The sequence below is a fragment of the Sparus aurata genome, chromosome 14 (genome assembly GCF_900880675.1).
Source record: "Sparus aurata chromosome 14, fSpaAur1.1, whole genome shotgun sequence".
Classification (NCBI taxonomy): domain Eukaryota; kingdom Metazoa; phylum Chordata; class Actinopteri; order Spariformes; family Sparidae; genus Sparus; species Sparus aurata.
In genome coordinates this window covers 21162434-21180552 of record NC_044200.1, presented here as the reverse complement: position 1 = coordinate 21180552, position 18119 = coordinate 21162434, and the positions used below count along the sequence as shown (strand labels likewise).

The window sequence follows — 18119 nt, the reverse complement described above, 5'->3', positions numbered from 1 at the left end:
CAGTGATTTAAATAAATAACTGTGCTGTACTCTGATATTCGGCTGTAACGATGCTAGTATTAACAAGTTAACATTACACAGCACAATAATGGCGCCATGCAAACCTGTCTGTTACTCAGACGTCTTTATAAGCTCGTTAATGTGTCAGTACCCGGTTCATGTGTCATTACCCGTTAATAAAGGCAGCTGAGCCGCTGCTAACGTGTTTCCCAAACCGTGCAGTGCATCTGCAACAACTTTAAAGCCAGCTAGCTAACATAACAAAACAAAACCACTCACAGTAAACCTTAGCTAACCAGCTTTCATGCCGTTCAAAATACATAAAAAAAAAACGTTCATGCCGACTTTAACGAAACTACCGACTTAGTTTTATATAGTGACCTACATTTAATTAACTGTGCATTATTCATGTAATAAACAGAGCAGAGATAAAACAACCAGAATCAGAATGGAGGTTTGGTGCACCGAGCAAAACATAACGTCCATCGCGCATTTATTTCGCCATAGTAAGAGGATTATACCTTTAAAAACATTTGATGCCGATTGTGCCAAAACTACCAACTTGTTTTGAGATAGCGACCTTAATTTAATTGGCTGTGCATTATTCATGTAATAAAGATGGCAGAGAAAAAACGACCAAAATCACAATGGAGTTTGGTGCACGAGCAAAACACAAGGTCCTTAGCGGATTTAATTGGATGTAACGTTAGTTAAAGGATTATGTTGGAGCCGAATTTACCTCAACACTTAAGTTAAATGAAACGTCTTCAGCTTCTGTTCAGAGTTATTTCAGAAACATTTGAGGCAGAAACAAATCTGACCGACATAAAAGGGAGGCTGGCTCCCTTTTAACCCGCACATATGTAGAACTTCCTGGGCTTATTACCTGAGATCTGCAGGTAATAACTGATCTCTACACCTCCGCCACAGACATGAATACACCTGTTCTGAGCAGGTAACTGGACACATAAAGCAGATTATACAGAACAGTTTACTGACCGTGTTCGTGTCCTCAGAGAAGAGCCGCTCAGAGTGAAGATCAGTCAGCGGTTATTATACACATCTGAGGGTTTGGAGGGAAATGCAATAACTTCGCGCGGGAAACGAGCGAGACCGCCCCTTTTTGTTTGCAGCACCTGGATTTGTTAGAGAGTCTGTGGGCGGGACTTATTATACATGGTTTTAGGCAATTGTTAAATGCTGTTTAGCTCAGTTGTTAGAGCAGAAGCTCTGTAAGTCGAGGTTTGGATTTGTCCTGGGTTTGAGTCCAGGCTGGGGGTTTTGTGCAGTTTCCTGTGATTTTTTTGTCAATAGAAGGCAAAATAAATATTAAACAAACATTAATAGAACTAACTCAGATAAAAAAAAAGTGTAAATATCAATAAAAAAAGGTCACTTTTTTTATTGATATTTAATTTCTCTGGTCTTTATTTGTCATTATTCAAATACTAACGGAATGTAATCACGTCACATTACTTTAATATTGTAATCAGGTGAATTCAGGTAATTTGGACACCTCAGCTCAAGTGTTATTGATTTCTGTTCTGTACTTTTACCATAAAATTGAGGAAATTTAATGTGAATGATGACTTTGTGGTGGTGATGTCACAGAAAGGGGCGGGGCACTTGTACATATGTATATAAGAATCTTTCTTACCTTTTTATTATATTGTTTATTTTTTACTTTTATTATTGTTTATTGTTAAACTGAACTGTTTTTAGGCTGCTGTGACACACAGATATTCCTGTTTGCAGGACCAATAAAGGAGTTCTGATTCTGATTCTGATTCTGAGTCAATCATGATCCATGGGAACTGCATGAGGAGGTCAGTGACGTAATATTCTGATCAGTCATAAATAAGAAAATGTTTCTTAGTTAGTGCATTCACGCACTGAAAAAAAGGTGCAAACCAAGCACACGTGAACCTCGGCTGGCCTGACTGCAGTTACTGTGCTCGCGTACAAATTTGAGGTATTTTATTTGAGTATTTATCTTTTTATGAACCTTTGTACTAAATCTCAGAGGCAAATACTGCACTTTTTATCTGAAGGCTGAATCATTAATTACTTCTGATAGAAAACATTTTCAAAATACATTTACTGGATGATTTTGGAACTTTCTGCCTCAGTGATGTTTCGTGTACAGAATTTACTTGTAGTGGATTATTTTCATGTTAAAGGACCCAAACACTTCTTCTACTGCTGGTTTTGGACTGTTGGTTAAACATCAAAGGTTCCACAGTTGGAGAAAAAAATAAATGTTCTGCCATTTTATAGACAAAACTGATAATCAATTCATAGAGAAAATAATTGCTGATGAAAATAATCTTTAGTTGCAGCTGTAATCTGGGTCCAAAGTTCATTCTTGACCTTGGAAACATTGATATAACAAATATTATGGCATTAATCAACATTTCTGTTTTACCTTTATAAATAGATTCATTACAAATAACTCTGCTACAGTGATACACGGCTCGGCCACCAGAGGGCGACATCCATCCATCTGCTCCAGAACGACTCCACGTCGCAGGTTGCTGTTACAAAATTGCACCACTTTTATTCATTTAAGGCTTTTTAGTTTTTACTTTACATTTGGCTTCACCCTCCCTTCCTCCCCTCCTCCCGCTGCTGCTGTGGGTTTCTGTACTGGAAGAAAAACCAGTTCAAACTATCTTGTACCAGTTTTAAACTCCAGTCTGGGATCTGAACCTGATACGTTGCCGGCTGAACTGGTTTCTTTTACATTTCACTGGTCATCATGCCGTACTGAGAAAAAAGAAGCAGATTTATTCCAGTAATATAAAATTGTTTCTTCTTGTTTGAGTTGCTTCAGTTTGCATTCGGCTGCGGCTGCGGCTGCATTCGTCACTTCACTCCGACTTCTGTCATCGTTACAGAGACTCAGTTAAACACAAAGATCCAGGTCCAGGGTGTATTTAGCCTAGCTTAGCACAAAGCCTGGAAGCAGAGGGAAAGTCTCCATATGCACTAACGACTTATTGGAATGTCTGACAGCAGAATCAGGACACTTTCCAAAAAGACAATCTGACAGTAAAACCAAGTTTCAACAATGTCTTCGAGGAAAGACAAGATAAAGAAAGACAGATGAAGCCTGTGAACTTCTGCCATCAGACACATCGTTCACTCGTCTTCTTTTGAGGCACACCGAGACCTTTAAACCCGAATGCTGAAACAGAAGTCACATGAAATGGTGGTCGCAGCCGCGACGTCTGTTAGGCAACTTGAAGCCAGAAAGGTCCGAGTGCAGCCGGGGACAGATTTATTCTCTCTGGGAGGACAGGTGGGACTTCCAGGTGTGTTTCCTATTGAAAGCCTGATAACACTTTATTTAAAAAAAAACACTCATATTTATAACTTCTGAGTAAATAAACCGTTTGCAACACAAGAGACGCAGTTATAAAGACGTGTGTGGACAATTTAAAGTGTTTAACTCGCCCTCATACTGAAGGGTTGTAACACGGCTGTAATCACATGAAAACACATATTTTAAATAACAGATTCATATAAAATATGACTACTTACTGTCCCTGAGTATTTACATTTTCTGCAACTTCAAACTGATAAAACTATACTAAACTATATCATTCATACTTTCACCGCACTTTGTCTAACAGCTTTAGTTACGAGTTACTTTGCAGATTCATAAAATCAATATTAAATATTCGCTGATCAAACATGATGTATTATTATGGATTAAGTTATCCAGCATTAAAAGCATAAAGTTGAGAGCCAGTGTGCTGCATCATGGAGGACAATTATTAATCAATTGATTAATTGCGTGATGTCGGTATACTCATGAAGCAATTCTGTAGAAAGACAGATGATTTTTGAGTCTCATTCTCAGGTCGTCAAATAAAACACTCTGTGGTCATTAACAGGACTCATAGAGAGTCGAGTTGTTAACAGTAAGAAGACTTGTATTTTCATATACACTTTATTTCAAGATATATATTGTATTTATATTTTTTGTGTGTTTATCCAGTAGCTGTAAAAACACTCTTTGTATCCTGTGGGTTTTGAGGTGGGGCCTCAGTCTGCTCTGATTGGTCGGTTCACACAAGCCTGATAACCTGGTTAGCCAGGCAGAACACCAACAACTGGATTGCTGTTACTGAACTTTTGTGTCTAGAACTCTACGGTGCTGAACTGGTTGTTGTAGCTTACTGCGCTGAACATTGTTTAGCTAACACTGTTAGCCTGAAAAGCTTTATACCACGAAAAGCAAAAACTTCCAAGGCTTCATAAAGCTGATCAAGCACTCTCTATAATTCATTCTCATCTCATCTCCACATATTTATGACGTTTTCCAGTAAATGAACTGGCTTGAAAATGACTGAACAGCTCCATCTACTGGAGATATGACACTTTTCAGGTGGACTGGAACATTTTAATAAGAAGCTGAAATAAACTTCTGCTTCTGTGTCTGAACTGTTTCAACTGATTTCACCATTTACTCCTGATCCTCTTCTCACAGTCACCAGACTCCCTTAAAGAAACGCTCATTTTCTAGCGTCACCTCGTCAGGAGAAACTGTATGAACTGTGTGAAATGCTGTATACAACACATTCTTAACTGTTTGGACCTGCTTGTTAATTCGGCAAACGTTCCACATGATTGTAAGTGTGTGTTTGTGTAAAGTTGATGATATCGTGTTGTCACTGAGATGTAGCTGTAGATCTGCACACAGAGGTCAGTCAGTCTCATGTGGAGACGCCTTTAGTGCCGCTGTTAGTCATCTATCTCCGCTCCTCAACTCAGTCACGGTTCAGTACTTTAGAACCACAAAGCTCTGAACTCAGAACCCCGAGGAGCAACAGTGATCATGTGATCCAGACTCATGAACAGGAAGAGAGGCTGGAAGTGAAAGTGTTCAAACTGTCAGACTCCATTTTGAGAGCAGAACAGACAGAAGAAGACGGAGGAGGAAGACTAAAGTGTGAGGCAGGTGAGTGTTAAAACAAGGTGTTTGTGATGTTACTGTGAGAGTGTGAGTCAGTTTTGTCTCTGTGGACTGGAGAGGAAACACATGTTAGAATAAAGTCAACACTTTGATTCTTCTGTGGACACAAAGTCCTGATAGCCCTGCTGGAAAAACCAGCATAGGCCAGCATTTTGTGTTTTGGTGCTGGTATGCTGGTCACCAGCATGGGATGTGTCAATAACTTATTTCATATTGCAGTATGAGGAGGAGTTAAGTTGGCTGTGAAAGTCCAATGTTGTCACAGTATACCAAGTTTATTAAACACAAGCTTTCAAACCTGCAAGATTTTGGGCTCATTTGAGGAAACCCGAAACAAACTAAACACTGCACTAAATATCCAAAAATGTAAATGCAACACTTGCTCCCATTTCTCGCATAAGTTGAAGTAAACAATTGTATAAACTTTTTCTTTTGTATGTACACAAAATAATTACTTCTTTCAGATGTTGAGCACACATTTGTTAAAATCCAATAAGATAAGCCATTATGGAAGTTAAATCCTGTCATTAATCAAGAGCATAGATTTTCAGTTTGAGAGCATGATTTCATTCCTTTTCAGTGACACAGCTCTTTCGCGTGCTCAGATTTTTTCTCCTCATGCTCACATTTTGTTCTTGCATTTAAATTTCTTCTGCTCTCTTTAAAAATGTCAGCTTGAACTCAAAAATCACATGCCCGTGTTCACATTTCTCCTTCTTGCACACAAAAATTTCGCTCACATTCAAATGTGCCCTCTGCGCGCTCAGATCGCTCGGATTTTTCTTGTGTATCAACACTGTCAACCAATAGAAGGCCGGCTACTGTTGACCAATCAGATTACACCCGCTTCTTTGCGGGGCGGGCACTCTTTCTACCGGGTTAATCTACTTCCGCCCTCCAGGCTGTTAAATGTGGTGGTTGCCTTTATTTTTTGACGACCTTTGGAATAAAATATCAGTTAATCAATACACCAGCGCCCGTGCTTTTCATTACAATAGCTACATCAACATAAAGTAGAACAATAGCTGCTGTACTTTCGCCATATTAGCCAGCTGCCCAGGCAGCGGGATATATCTTATATAGTATAAATACTGCGAGTCAGGTAAGATCGCGATGATAGTACAGGGGTTTAAATGTTTGTTTCATAATGATTTTTGCTTCATGAGACGCTGGTTCGCATCCCGGCTCGGCCGGCACCCTCGCTCCTGTAATGAAAAATGATGTAATGACACTATGATGATAAATACGCTATCATCATAGCGTATTTTTCATTCATCCGTTTTTCATTACACGGATTCTACTACTGCAGGGGTTCTCAACCCTTTGCAAGCTGCCCCCCCCCCCCCCCAAAGCTGGTTCATTGCAGTTGGAAAAACGTGCAGTGTCAGTGGTCACGTCTTCTTCCTTGATTAAAAAAAATAAATGAATTAGACCCGGCATTTATTTGGAACCTGCGGTTATTTATCAAAATATACACCTGCACCTGGCGTTTAAAGTGGACCCTGCGGTTAATTGAAACTCGGCTATTATATAAAGTACATTTACACCCAGCTCTGTACGCCGGGCCGGGATGCGAACCAGCGTCCCATGAAGCAAAAATCATCATCAAACGATATTGTTTAACCGCTGTACTATCGTCCCGATCATAACCACCCTGCAGTATTTATACTATATAACATATATCCCGCTGCCTGGGCAGCTGGCTAATATGGTGAAAGTACAGCAGCTATTGTTCTACTTTATGTTGATGTAGCTACTGTAATGAAAAGCACGGGCGCTGGTGTATTGATTAACTGATATTTTATTCCAAAGGTCGTCAAAAAATAAAGGCAACCACCACATTTAACAGCCTGGAGGGCGGAAGTAGATAAACCCGGTAGAAAGAGTGCCCGCCCCACAAAGAAGCGGGTGTAATCTGATTGGTCAACAGTAGCCGGCCTTCTATTGGTTGACAGTGTTGATACACAAGAAAAATCCGTGAGCAGAGGAGAGATCCGAGAGCAGAACTTGACCTGTGAGCAGGTGTGTGTTCTGAGCGCGTGCACTTTAGATCTGAGCGCGCAGAGGGCACATTTGAATGTGAGCGAAATTTTTGTGTGCAAGAAGGAGAAATGTGAACACGGGCATGTGATTTTTGAGTTCAAGCTGACATTTTGAAAGAGAGCAGAAGAAATTTAAATGCAAGAACAAAATGTGAGCATGAGGAGAAAAAATCTGAGCACGCGAAAGAGCTGTGTCACTGAAAAGGAATGAAATCATGCTCTCAAACTGAAAATCTATGCTCTTGATTAATGACAGGATTTAACTTCCATAAGCCATCCACCTGACAGTTGTGGCAAATCAAGATGCTGATTGAACAGAACTCAGTGTGTGTGTGTGTGTGTGAGTGTGTGTGTGTGTTTGCGTGTGTGTGTGTGTGTGTGTGTGTGTGTGTGTGTGAAGATCCGGTTCTCTCTGTTTTCCTGATTCTTGTGTTCTGAGCTTACAGTTCATGTTTCACCTCTCAGACCTGAAGATGGGTGTTCAGTCCAGCAGAGAGGGAGCAGAACCTGTACAATGTCTGTCTATGAAAAGTAACTGGTCCAAAGATTATCCTCCATTCTTCAGTCCTGAACCTGGACCATCAGACACAAAGTAAGAGCACTGACACGACTCATTCAGTGTTTGCTGGTAATGTTTTGCTGTAGAGTAACATCAGGCTCCAGGACTGAAGAAACACTAACATAAAGTCTTTGAAAGTCTCCTGAACACTAACATGTCTGAACTCAGTCAGATCCTGGAGGACACTAACAAATCTCAGCAGGATGAAATAGATGGTGGAACCATGACGTATGTTTGTAGGCTAACCCTGAAGTTAGCATCGCTCTGGCTCCCTCCACAAACAGCCTGTCAGATTTTTAACTTGGATTTTGGATTACTGCAGAAAATAATCTCTGTGACAAACACGAGTTTCTGATACTGACACGTTTTGTTCTGAGAGATAATCTTCACACATCATTTTCATGACACACTAAATGCTGAATTCAAGATGAAAAGTATCGACACTTTGACTTTTCTCTGTGAGCGTCTGAGCTTCTCAACAGTGTCGACCAAATCTGGATGTTTTTAACAACAATCATCAAATCTTTGTAGTTCTAAAGAAATGTGTTCACAGAGGAAAGAAGCAGCCCACCTGCTGTGTTTGGTGTCAGGACGTCCTGAAGGATCCGGTCTCTACCAGCTGTGGACACTGGTTCTGCAGACGCTGCATCACCTCATACTGGGACCAGTCTGCTTCACCAGGAGACTCCTCCTGTCCCCAGTGTGGAGGTAAGACCCAGAACAACAGCTGGACTGTGGACAGACAGTCAGAGACAAACTGTACCAAGTCACACTGAACATCTCAACATGTTAAAGCCACATTATGGAGAAATTCTCATGTTGTGTGATTTGGCGCCCCCCACAGTTTCTGAGTGCAACACCACTGTAGTAAAAACAAATCCCAGGTGTGTAACAGTTTGTGAGACGTAATATAGGTGCTGACTACAAACACAACTCATGACATCATCACAATGTTACGTGTTGAAGTGAACACGTATGTGAGGCTGTGATCCTACAAGTGACAGAGACACCGTTCACCTGTTACAACACACCTGACCATCAACACGACTCTGAAGCTGCTGCTTTAACCTCCAAAAGTTACATCATGTTGCTTTAAACATCTCAGCTTCTACATGTCATTACATTTATTTAGAGACTTCGGAGGCATTCAGACCAAATACCAGGACAAATTACTAGATTGTCTAGATTACACACAAAGTCAATGAAAAGACCCGAAGAGACTCAAACTTTATATATTCTGATACTGATGGATTGTTATTGATCATGAAAATAATCCCAGATTGTCAAATTCTCTCCAACATTTTTCTCTTTTCAGTGAATGTTGGTCTGCAGGAGGTTTTAGATGAACATAAGATCAGTCTGAGGAGGAGATGTGAACGTGTGACTGAAGGAAATGATGGAACAGGAAGTGATGGAACAGGAAGTAGAACCCTCCTCAACAGGATCTACACTGAGCTCTACATCACAGAGGGACAGAGTGAAGAGGTTAATACCCAACATGAGGTGAGGCAGCTTGAGACAGCTTCCAAGATGGAGACCCTCCATGACACTCCAATCAAGTGCTGCGACATCTTTAAAGCCTCACCTGACCAACAGAGACGCATCAGAGTCGTTCTGACCAACGGCGTCGCTGGAGTTGGAAAAACCTTCTCGGTGCTGAAGTTCACTCTGGACTGGGCAGAGGGCTCCGAAAACCAAGATGTCAGTCTGCTGGTTCTGCTGTCGTTCAGGGAGCTGAACCTGATCAGAGATGAGCAGTACAGTCTTCTCAGGCTGCTCCATGTTTTCCATCCAACATTACAGAAGGTGACAGCAGAGAAGCTCGCTGTCTGTAAACTTCTCTTCATCTTTGACGGCCTGGATGAAAGCAGACTTTCACTGGATTTCAGGAACCATGAGGTCGTGTCTGATGTCACACAGAAGTCATCAGTCAGCGTGCTGCTGACAAACCTCATCCAGGGGAAGCTGCTTCCCTCGGCTCTCGTCTGGATAACTTCCCGACCTGCAGCGGCCAATCAGATCCCTCCTTCATGTGTGGACAAGGTAACAGAAGTACGAGGCTTCACTGACGTCCAGAAGGAGGAGTACTTCAGGAGGAGGTTCAGTGATGAAGATCTTTCCAGCAGAATCATCTCACACATCAAGACCTCCAGGAGCCTCCACATCATGTGTCTGATCCCAGTCTTCTGCTGGATCACTGCTACAGTTCTGGACCACATGTTGACTACAGACCAGAGAGGAGAGCTGCCCAAGACCCTGACTGACATGTACTCACACTTCCTGCTGGTTCAGACAAAGAGGAAGAAGCAGAAGTACGATGAGGGACGTGAGACGAGTCCACAGGAGCTGACGGAGGCTGACAGGGAAGTTCTTCTGAAGCTGGGGAGGATGGCGTTTGAACATCTGGAGACAGGAAACATCATGTTCTACCAAGAAGACCTGGAGCGCTGTGGTCTTAATGTCACAGAGGCCTCGGTGTACTCAGGAGTTTGTACAGAGATCTTCAGAAGAGAGAGTGTGATCTTCCAGAAAACAGTCTACTGCTTTGTTCATCTGAGCGTTCAGGAGTTTCTGGCTGCAGTCTACATGTTCCACTGTCACACCAACAGGAACACAGAGGTGGTGAAGGACTTCCTGAGAGGTTGGTGGTACAAAAACAGTGACTCATCCCTGGATAACTTCACAGGAAAAGTGTCCAAACAAAGGAACTCAAAACAAAAACCAAAATCTTTTTTTGAGAAGATTTCCAAGTTTTTTTTTGGAAGCGCTGATGACCATGAAACCTGTTACACCAACAAGAACACGGAGGTGCTGGAGGACTTCCTGAGTGGTCAAAGGTATAACAGTAACCCATCCCTGGATGACTTCCTGAGGAGTGCCATAAAGAAATCCCTGGACAGTAAAAATGGCCACCTGGACCTGTTTGTTCGCTTCCTTCATGGCCTCTCTCTGAAGTCCAACCAGAGACTCTTAGCAGGCCTGCTGGGTCAGACAGACAACAGTCCAGAAATCATCCAGAGAGCCATCAACAACCTGAAGAAGATGAACAGTGATGAGATCTCTCCTGACAGAAGCATCAACATCTTCCACTGTCTGATGGAGATGAACGACCACTCAGTCCATCAGGAGATCCAAAAGTTCCTGAAGTCAGAGAACAGATCAGAGAAGAAACTCTCTGAGATCCACTGCTCAGCTCTGGCCTACATGCTGCAGATGTCAGAGGAGGTTCTGGATGAGTTTAATCTGAAGAAGTACAACACATCTCTACAGGGACGATGGAGACTGATTCCAGCTGTGAGGAACTGTAGAAAGGCTGTGTAAGTCCAGATGTGTTAAACATGATGAAGTGAGGTAAAGCTGAAGCCTTCAGTATTAAAGATCAACACTTTACACACATGAATAATATAAAACCTCAACACTATAAACGTTTACCAAAACAAGTATTAAACCTGCTGATTGAATAAATGATCATCACCAAGCTCAGAGTAGAAATGACATGAAGTCGTCTCGTTTCCAAAACATTACACTAAATTATTACCCATAAAATGATAATAACACAATGTTTAGTTGTAATTCTGGTGTTTGTGCAGTGGGAGGCATTACATGAATGAAATGGGAGATGAAAAGCAGATGGAGCCACAGAATAAAATGCATCAAAGATTGAGAAAATACACACAAACACATAAGTGAGGTAAATACATACGAGTGCAGTTCCAACCTACAGTGACTTCACAGTTCACTGATCATCATGCGAACATGAAGCTGAACCAATATAAATCACAGCAGCCTGTAAACTAACATCTGACACGTTTACGTCTCACTTATTTCAACACTTTTGTCCTAAACTGTCATTTCTGCTTCATTATTTCCCTCAAGGACACTTAAACATGTATTTATGTTTATTTATATGGCACTTTAAAGGCGCTCACATCAGTTTGTTGGACACAAATAAAACAGCACAACAATGAAAGAGTCACAAGAAAAGTATTACAGGGACAATTATTAATATGAATATAAAGACAGCAGAATGAGTAAAAAACAGACAAACACTAATATGTTAAACTAAAATAAAACAAAGATGAAATCACAGGTGTGTTTTGAGGGGGATTTAAAATGGGCCACTGATTCAACCCAGCTGATCTCCTCAGGCAGGTCAAAGTCTGGAGGCTCATGTTCATGTGCTTTGTGTTGCAACATGTATAGAGGCTGTTTTCATAGTAAAGAGTCAGATTTTATTTTCTGTATTCACAGACTGAAGAACTGTGAACTCTCAGAGACTCATTGTGAAGTCATCGCCTCAGCTCTGAAGTCCAACCCCTCACATCTGACACATCTGGACCTGAGTCACAACAGACTGAATGATTCAGGAGTGAAGCTGCTGTGTTCTGGACTGCAGAGTCCAAACTGTCAACTGGAGACTCTGAGGTCAGTTCATGTGTTTTTTCTCTGTGTTTATTACATTTAAATCTAGAACAGAAGTTTTGAATTTCCTTCAGTTCATACACACACACACACACACACACACACACACACAGCTCAGTCTGATCATTGATGAAGATGATGGAGGATGAAGCTCTCAGTCAGTCAGCTGTGTGTTGATGGAGATGACAGTGGTGATGAAGATCTGTGCTTTGATTACAGCTTTCTATGTGTGTGAGACAGAGCTGCTCGTTTGTGTTGAAGGTGAATCGATGGTGTACAACTTTTCTGTTTGCTGGTTGAAGTCTGTCGTGTGATTAAAATTACGTCCCAGGCTGCTTAGAGTCCGTACATCCAACAACAATTCCCACAATTCCTTGGGAACAATCCCATAATTCCTCTGCAGTTTCCTTCAGGTCATTTCCTCAGCCAGTAGGAATGAGATGGATCGGTGCTGGAACTGTGAAATAATTCTTTAGAGTAACTGTGGTCAGTTGTGCACCAGAGGCAGGTTCAGAGTTCACCTGGCTCTTATGCTCACTGTGCCTGCAGCGTACAGAAGCAGGATGTTGGATTCACTTCTGTTTGCAAATCCACTCAACTGGTTTTCTTTAAGAGCTGTTGGCTGGGATATTTGTAGAAAGAAGCTCAGTGGTACGACGTGTTGTCTGAACACATCTGGAGCTCAAAGTGTTCACAGCTGTTCCAAACAGCCAAAGGTGGAGTGAAGAGCTGCTGGAGACACAACAATGGTTTAAATATGGAGAAGACGTGTCACATGTTCAGACAGTCTCTGCTGAAGACGTTCATAGTGTTTCACTCAGCTGTTCATATGAACAGTAACAGAAATAGTTGTGTAACAAAAGAAAAAAGAGCTGAGAGAGAAGTTCAAACCCCGCCTCCTTTCTCACCTCCACTCAGGTGACCAATCACACAGTGAGGTGTGTGTTAATGTTGGATTGTTGGTTTTAAAGTGACAGACACTGTTGGACACAGACCGTCCTAATGTGACATCAGAAAGGTGTGGCCCCACTCACATTTAAATCTGTCAATAGAAAGTGTTGAATCTTTGAAAAAGGAGCTTTGATGATGTTAAAGTCACGCTGGACAAAAGACACATGGATGTAATTTAATGTCATCTCTGATTGAACACACTGCACGTGTTGACTGTCTGAAACTCTGAAGACAAACTTTACAACATTGAAGATATTACACTGCTGATGTCAGTTATAAATGTGACACCATTATTTCACACATGTTGTTTTCACATGTTTAAATCTGATTTTAATATGTATTTGAAACCTTTGTTCACACTTTCACAACATTATTCAAACTCTGTGAATCTTAGTGTTCATGTCATCAGGTCTGAAGGGGATCTGACCTCATAGATTTGATGCTGATTGACTCTGAGCGTCTTGTTCAGCTTCATATTTAAAACAGATCTAATATAACATTAAACATTCATCACTGGTTGATTCTCTCTGAACCTCTTAATCATTTGATTCCTTCGTGCTTCTGTGAATAAAAACAGAAACCAGTGTTTTCTTCTCTGTCAGACGATAACAAACACGTTTGTTCAGAACCTTTATGATGACATGTGACGTTTATACTGACTGAAATATTTAAACTCAGGATGATTTTGATCTGAAACAGTTGAATCAAATCTTCAGTCAGTTTCTGTTGGTTTCTGTTTGGCTGCACAACATGAGTTTGTATAGATGGAGCCTCTGGTGGAGCTGCAGAGTTTAAGAGGTGGAGTCACTACGTCTTTATTGAAGCAGCAGCACGTTGTCATTAATATTAATGAGAGCTCTGTTTCACTTTGTGTATCTGACAGTTTTGGACCTGCAGCCTGTTGGGTTCAGGTGTTTGGAGCTTCATTTTCTAAACTTATTCAGGAGTTTAAACATTGAATTATTTCAAGCAGGAACATTACCTTCTGAACTCACTTCATTTATTCTTTATTCAGATTGTGGAACTGCAGTTTGTCAGAGATCAGCTGTGATTCTCTAGTCTCAGCTCTGAAGTCCAACCCCTCGCATCTGAGAGAGCTGGAGCTGAGTCACAACTACAGACTAAAGACTTAGAAAATTTGAATAAATGTTTATATTTCTGTTAACGGAAGATCTTGTGAACTCGTATTCGATTTAAAATAATCAAGTTCACTTGAAATATTTTTTATAAAAATTGTCTGATGTGTGTTGATGTGAACGGGTGGGTGAATGTTGTGTTGACAGGATGTCACCATGATGATGATGACCCACAATAGAGAGGTGAAGCCACGCCCCCTCTGCTTGTCCACCTGGGACCTTATTACAGACAAAATGAGACAAAACTAATTTTCTGCCTTCGTTTGAATGTGTCATGAATCTCACACATTGTCATAAAACTACTAAAATATAAGACTGTGAAAATATGTGATTATAAAGACGACACAGCCAACAGTCGTTAAGTGACGTCTGGTTTAACGCTGACTGAAACCTTGTAGAGTCGTCCTGAATATCAGCAGCTCACAGAACTGACCAACTCTCCTTTCACATAACTGCAGCTGTCAGTATGACCACACCTTCTTCTGTGTGGAGGCAGCGGCCATGTTGGTGTTGGTGATGTATGTTGAGTGAGACGAAGTAGTTCACTGAATGGTTTAACACAAAACTACATGAGATTTTACTTTATTTACCACAGACAAACACTTTCTTGACTGAAATCAGGTCCCATGAGGTCCACCTGAAGGGGCGGGGCTTCCCCTCCCTATAGAGAGGTTTAGTCTGTAGTCCTAACACCAGAAATCTGTTAGCATGTTAGCATGTTAGCACATCCTGTTCCCTCGTCTCAAAGTCAGTGAGTGTGTTGAATGTGTTTTCAGTTAAATGTGTGAAATAAGGTGTGTGGTTACCACAGGCTGAACATATTTACACGTTTTGTTCTCCAACATAAAATCCATCATTAAATGTCCCACAGTTTAATTCTGAAGCTCTTCATGTGTTAAAAACAGTTAGCAGGTTGCTAACGAGTGTCTGAATGAGACTACAGAGGTTGTCGGGGACATTAAACGTCCTCACAGCGAACACGGAGACTCATCTACTCACTAGTCCGTCTTTACAGGCCCACTTTAGTTGCACACTATTTTAACTGGTGGGAATTAAACAGTTGTGGATTCAAATATCAATGTATGGTAGAGAAGATGTCAGGATGTGAGAGGAGGGGAGATTCCCCTTCACCTGAGGTGTGGGGAGGTGTCAGGGATAGAACAGGTGAGGAGTTCATATGAGGATGATAACAGAAGGCAGCTAGGATGACACTTACTGTCCAGTCAAACATCAGAGGGTCACTGCCTTGGGGAAGGCATGGGTAACACCTGTCATAAAGTATGTAACCACTGTTCTGCTGTATACAAGTCAAGACAATGTGGAAGACTGCAGAGAACACTGTGGCTCTTCTCTCCATGCTGCATGTATTAAAGAGAAACTGTCTCCTGTGTTTATCGGATCGGCTCTTCTGATTGGCCCTTTTAGAGATCACCCATCAAACTATTCAGGCCCAATATTGTCTGATAACAATCAGAGCACCTTAATTAGGACACAGTGATGTTGAGCTGCACATTTAAACCTGAACACATCTGACTGGATTATTCATTTACTTTTATCTTCATCATTTATTCTTTATTCAGATTGGAGGACTGCAGATTGTCAAAGATCAGCTGTGATTCTCTGGCCTCAGCTCTGAAGTCCAACCCCTCCCATCTGAGAGAGCTGGACCTGAACTACAACAACCTGAAGGATTCAGACGTGAAGCTGCTGTCTGATCTGAAGGACAGTCCACACTGTAGACTGGAGACTCTGAGGTCAGTAGAGGGTTGGAGTCAGTCCACGCTGGTTTCAGCAGTATTGTTCTGAACACAGTCAGTATCAAAGTGAAGCTGTGAGAGGAGAACGGTGACAGGCTTCATGATTGGACAGAAAGACAGAGAGAGAACAGTCAGCCAATCAGACGAGCCAGAAGCTTGTTGTGATCTGGTGTTGAGTTGATGTGAAGACGACTGTTGTTGTTTTGTTCATGTCTACAGGAAGTAAAGCTGGATTACAGCTGACAGCATCACAGGATGTGTAGAGACAGTCGTCCTCATTCATCACATGTGATCTCTCTAAAACACTAAAGAACTGATCAGCTGATCTGTGTCACAGCTCTCAGGTCTACGGTGGCCCTGAAGGTCAAAACACAACAACATTTCACAACAACATCAAACTGTTGACAGGGACTCGGGTTCTGTCCAATTACAAACAAGAACACTGTCCCACCTTTTCTGTAATCTGAGATGTTGATGTGTTTTGACCTTCAGGGCCACTGTACAGATCAGTCTGACTGAAGCCTGCAAATCACTGCTCTGATTTCAGAGAAGCATCATTACATTTAGTAACCATGTGGTGTTTGTACAGAGCAGAAGCTGTGCTGAAGTCCAGTAACCACAGCTGATGTTTGACTGTCAGTCTGTGTATGAACATGTAGGAGCTTTAACATCATATATTCATCTGTCCATCTGTCTTTTGTTTGCTCCACATGTTTTACAACAGACTCCATATTTACATATTTGTAATGTTTCAAAGCAGATGAAATATTCAGGTGAGACTCTGGTTTTTAACAGCTGTCAATCATCATTAAAGTGTTTCTGCAGTGATGATGCGTTCAGGTACTCTCTGCAGTTTATTTCACTATGTACTTGAGTGAAACCTGCAGAGTAAAAGCCATTTCACACCAAGTGCGAATTTCCATGCGGCTTATTCGCACGGAAATGTATAAATAATGATTTCATGGGTTATGATGGGAGCTTGCACACCAGGGCGGAACTTTCGTGGGGCAAAAAAAAAAAATCCGGAACCACTTCGTCGTCTGCGGAATTCCATCTGCGAAACTACACGTTTGACCAATGAAATGACATCAAACAAAGCAAACGATTTATCTGATAAAATGAGCGAAAGTTTAATCATTCTGGTGTCCCAGCTAGAGCTTAGATCGGGCCCAAAAAATCAAGCCCAGCCTGGCCCGGCCCGGCCCGGCCCTGCCCTACACCTTAACTGTAAATATGAGTCCGAGCCCAATTTAAACCCAACATTTTTTTAATATGTGGGCTGTTATAAGTGATGTTCTCAACTACAGTTCCACGTTGTTTGAACCACAGAAAGGTTTAGAATTATCTTAATGAATAATGCAACAAGTGCCACATTTAATGCACTTGACAAAGCCGACACATGTTATTATCACTGTCCATGATTTGTTTAAAATGGTTCCATACCTCCGACTTTTCTCCAAACTTGCTCATAGTTAATTCTCCTGTTTTTATTTTTTCTTTACATCTTCAAGCTCTTGCAGTTAAAGGAGAACTTCGGTCGATTTAAACATGCAGCTTCATTGCTCAAGCTACCCTTGACTTGCCAGTACCGAAGACGCGAACACATTTGGTCCAACCATTACAGAGCTCCGTGAACGCAGATTTAGCATAGACAGCTAACAGCATGGGGTCAGAACTTTACACTGGGTCAGCAGACACCTTAGCACACAGCACTGCAGCGTGTATGACTCAAACTGAATAAAAAAGTAGTTAAAACAGTGTGTTTGTGCAAGGAGCTACTTACCTGTTTGTTGACATCCGCGTCTTCCGGTAGCTAGACCAAACTAGTCAATCCGTCGAGCGTGCACTTACTCCCTCACTGGCGGAGACGGAAACGTATTCCAGCATTTTCGTGTTTATGTTCATAATGTACATGTCCATGTTACAGCCTGTCATGAGCCATGAGCCTTACAATAGCCTGTTAAGCCTGTTAAGTGCACTCAACGGATATACTAGTTTGGTCTAGCTACCGGAACACACGGATGTCAACAAACAGGTACGTGGCTGCTTGCACAAACACACTGTTTTAACTACTTTTTTATTCAGTTTGAGTCATACACGCTACAGTGCTGTGTTATAAGGTGTCTGCTGATGTTGCATAACTTTTGGTGTGAGATGTGGAGCATGTTAAGACACTTAAAACACAGTGTAAAGTTCTGACCCCATGCTGTTAGCTGTCTATGCTAAGTCTCCGTTCACGGAGCTCTGTAATGGTTGGACCAAATGTGTTCG

The 18119-nt window shown here is 41.6% G+C and overlaps 2 long non-coding RNA genes across 2 annotated transcripts; both read left to right on the top strand.

Moving 5' to 3' along the window:
* The first annotated feature begins 4889 nt into the window (after positions 1–4889).
* LOC115595667 (uncharacterized) lies at positions 4890–8184 on the top strand. The gene is made up of 3 exons (XR_003986749.1): positions 4890–4966; positions 7489–7615; positions 8136–8184. It is a non-coding gene; the product is annotated as an uncharacterized LOC115595667 (long non-coding RNA).
* Positions 8185–10848: 2664 nt separating this feature from the next.
* On the top strand, positions 10849–15687 carry LOC115595668 (uncharacterized). Its single transcript, XR_003986750.1, has 3 exons — positions 10849–10899; positions 11834–12007; positions 15672–15687. It is a non-coding gene; the product is annotated as an uncharacterized LOC115595668 (long non-coding RNA).
* The last annotated feature ends 2432 nt before the right edge of the window (positions 15688–18119 follow it).